General features: G+C 45.4%; 1 pseudogene; it reads right to left on the bottom strand.

Annotated features, from left to right (window-relative positions):
• Window positions 1-249: 249 nt before the first annotated feature.
• LOC149868154 (U2 spliceosomal RNA) lies at window positions 250-378 on the bottom strand (annotated as a pseudogene).
• Window positions 379-4,206: the final 3,828 nt, after the last annotated feature.

Here is a 4,206-nt window from a genome sequence, read left to right as displayed (position 1 = left end):
TATTAACAGCACACCTCCTAAACTAGCTAATTGTGCAAGAATACACTTCACATTCTGGTCCTCTGGAAACTGCATCATTGTCCTCTGATTTTCTAGCCATAGGCCCAGAACCTAAACCTTCAGTATTTGGTTGGAAGAACCTATCTGCATGGAAACGAAGGCTTATTGGCTTTGCTGCCAACCATCCAGTGTTACCTGCTTCCAGCCTGATAAACTGTATAAGCCTTTAAGTTTTTTGGTTTTTTTCTGTTTTTTTGCACCGGTCCTGGAAGCACTGCAATACCAGGTCAATGCATGGAGTGGATGGAGCAAGCTCCGGTTCCACCACCCAACACCAAAAAGAATCTGCTCAATATAGACCTCTGATGGAGGACATATCAGAGACAATCACCTGCCCTGGGGAGCCCGCCTACATGGTCACACTGCTTCCCCTGCCATGTGGTCACGGTGCTTCCCCTGCCAGGTAAGTATTCCCCACTAACCAGCACACCTTGCTTTAATTAGCCTTTAAGTGAGCCTGGGGACCAGCAAGTTCTTTACAGCATAGCTTACGTGCCTTGCTGTGTATGTTCACAACTTCAACTACCATATGGCCTACAGATATGGTGAATCAGACTTGGAAGAGGAAAGTCTCTTAGACTGAGCCTCCTGACACAGATTTATTATAAAAAAGCCTATTCTCAAGACTTGGAGACTAGTATCAGATATAACGGCCCACTTTTCCCCCCATGGGGCATATATGTTTGTCATAAAATCTTTCAGCTCTTTCTTTCTGCTCCATTCTTTGAGAAGCCATGGATGGAGTGTTATAAAAATCATAGTCTGAGAGAAAGTTCATAGAATCATAGAAAAGTATAGGGGTACATCATGGATTGGTCCACAGGCTGGCTGAATGGTGCAGGGCTGGCCTCTGGGCCCATGAACCGCCCCTCCCCCCAACACACACTCTCTCTCTCTCTTTCTCAGCCTGGGGCCAGGCAGAAAGAGACCTGGCATCCCAACTCTCATCCAGGCTCTTGGGTGCAGCTGCAGGAACATTCCCTACATCAAAGCTGTGGACCAGATCTGGCATGTAGGCCATATGTTTGACACCCTGGGCTAAGCCATCCCAGTCAGGGATGATTCTGCCTTGAACAGGGAATTGGACTAAGATGACCTTTTGAGTTCCTTCTGTGCTTTATTCTTCTAAGAGTGGAGATTAAATGTAGAATAAATCAATGGTGCTTGTCTGTTTCAAAAGCAACATATATACATTTATGAGGAGGATGGGGAGGACAGAACTGGACTCTAGGCTACAGATTTTGGAGTCATCATTGATGCCAGGATGAACATGGGCTGGCAGTGTGGGGATGCAGTCAGGAAGGCCAATCGTACCTTGTCATGCATCTACAGATGCGTCACAAGCAGGTTGAAGGAGGTGATGCTCCCTTTCTATGCAGCACTGGTCAGGACGCAGCTGGAGTACTGCATCCAGTTCTGGGTGCCGCACTTCAAGAGGGATGTGGACAGCATGGAGAGGGTCCAAAGGAGGGCCACTCGCATGATCAGGGGACAACAGGGCAGGCCCTATGAGGAGAGGCTACAGGACCTGAACCTGTTCAGCCTCCATAAGAGAAGGCTGAGGGGGGAATCTAGTGACCTGTTATAAACTAGTTGGGGGGGACCAGCAGGCACTGGGGGAGTCCTTGTTCCCCCGAGCACCACCAGGAGTGACTAGAAATAATGATCACAAGCTGGCAGAGGGTAGCTCTGCCCCAGACTAGACATCAGGAGGCTCTACTTCACTGTCAGGGCGGCTAGAATCTGGAACCAACTTCCAAGCAAAGTGGAGCTGGCTCCTACCCTGGTGGTCTTTAAGACAAGGCTTGACATTCACCTCGTTTAACCCCTGTACTCTTTCCTGCCATGGCAGGGGTTCAGACTTGATGATCTACTCAGGTCCCTTCTGACCCTAATAACTATGAAACTATGAATAAATTAAATTATTTTTATACCAAAGTTTTGAAACAAAGGTTTTTGCTCCATCATTTGGATCTGATATTCATCTGTGTTCAATGATTCTGTGTAAGAGACACTAATGAGTTTAATCTGCATTAAATCTCCTTTTTAACTATCTACATCCAGTTAGCATTGAAGCAGATATGTCTAGTACCATAATTCTCCTACCAGTCTATGCTAATTTATTTCTCTCTAGATTGGAAGATACAAATTAGGAAAGGTCTAGAGTTGTATTTTACGTAATTATAAATATGGGTAATCCTGCCAGAAAAATTAACTAAGATTAGCATTGCATCTGTTCAGTTATTGGCCATTTACCTATGACCGATACCTAGCCACAGCTGCTGTCACAACTTTAAATAATGTTTTCATAAAATCTATGGGAATATTAGAAATTTCTAATACCTGTGGTTTTGTATAATAGAACACTTTTAAACATTCCTACTGTTTAATTATCTTTTTACAGAGTAAAAATTACATATACTCCTTGCAGGTCCCACACACCAAAGGGAGTCTCACTGGCTACTACAGCACAGAATTAGGGGCACAGAATTTTGTACTATATATATCTTAGCTCCTCCTAAGTAGATGTTTTATTCCAGGGCACCATCTGTTTGAGGGTAGGCGATAGGGATGTGCAAAGCTTTGGTTGCTGATTCAATTCAGCGGAGATTCAGTCTAATTTGGCAGCCAAATCTCCAAATCTGAATCAAATAAGGAGACCCATTAATCTCCTTGAATTGAATCAGAAGCCTCTGATTCAATTTGGAGAGATTCAGAAAGATTCAATGATTTGGATGTAGACACAACTTTATATGTTTTTTTCTACATACTTCTAGGTACTAGGCGGCTCGTGAATGCTGAGATGGTGGGGCAGATGGAGTGTCCCATGGGAGCATAGTAGGGTCCCCAGTGCACTCGGCAGTGGACCCAGAAGTAGACCCGAAGCACTCTGGTCCACTTCTGGGTCCACCTCAGAGTACATGGGGGACCTCCTCCCCCTGCGCCCCAGCTTGGTGACTGATGCCTCCTTGGTCTGGGGGGGCACGTTGGGTCCCCATGCGGCCGATCAGTGAGCCGGGGGGGGGGTGCCCCATGCTCCTGTGGAATGCTTCATCAGCCCCAGCATCTCGGCATTCACAAGCCATGCCTGGTACCTTGAGGTATGTAGAAAAAACATATAAAGCTGTGACTATGGCTGAATCACTGATTTTCTGAATCACAATTGATGAATCTTCAGATTCAGATTTGGCTGAATCAAATCAGGACAGTGATCCAAATCAATAAATTGAATTACTGTCCCCCAAAGTGGGCCAAATCCAAATTGAATATGGCCTGTTTGTAAGCAATACAATGCCATTGTGAATTTTTTAGGGAATGGTAAAGGGCAACAGTCATTAGCACCTTAGACTCTCAATTGAAATCCAACTTGATAGTCACCACATTATCATCTACTAATTGTTGAGAGACATATGTGAAATGAATGTATGGTCCCACGCGCCTTACTACTGAAAAGGGGGTGTTTCTGTGTCTGTCTGTGCCTCTGTATCAGAAAGCGATAACAAATGCACAACAAGTGGCATGTTGGTGGCCATGGGGTGAGTGAATCTGACAAACTGTGCTAAACTGATCTCTTTTGAGACCATATTGACTGGCAAACATGGATGGACAGCCTTAATCCAGTACTGTCTGTGTTCTCTTTTTATTGCTGTCAGCCTAGCAGGTTGAGACTCTGGTTCAGCAAAGCATTTAAGCATATACTTAAGTCAGTTGTGTTTACTTTTGAGCCTGACATCCCATATACTTTCAAAGAACAATTCCAACCTTAATTTGGTTCCTTTATATCTACAGTTGTTGGTGTCACTGGGCATAACCCTAGGTAACTCAGAGGGATGGAAGACCACGAGTGTCGATGAAGCCCCTCTGCTCTAGGCCCAGGTGAGCCAGGGCCCCCCCTTGCCCAACCTCTGTAACCCTTTCTTTGGCTCCTGTAATCCCTTGTCCTTCTGGAAAACAGGCAAGCTGAAACTGTTATCTGTGGAATGCAAGGGCACCGCTCAGAGAGAGAAGGGAGGAGGGAAAGGGGAAGGGGAGAGCCAGCTAGTGGAAAATTACTGCAGAAAGTGACCAGGGTATAAATATACACTGTTGCAGGGCTAGGAGCGCAGGATTTGAGACAATACAGTCTCCCTGCACCTTTTACTTGGG

This window comes from Crocodylus siamensis, chromosome 3, assembly GCF_052110815.1.
Source record: "Crocodylus siamensis isolate JL-2025a chromosome 3, ASM5211081v1, whole genome shotgun sequence".
NCBI lineage: Eukaryota > Metazoa > Chordata > Crocodylia > Crocodylidae > Crocodylus > Crocodylus siamensis.
Note: the sequence above shows the minus strand (reverse complement) of the source record. Positions and strands in the feature narration are given on the sequence as shown.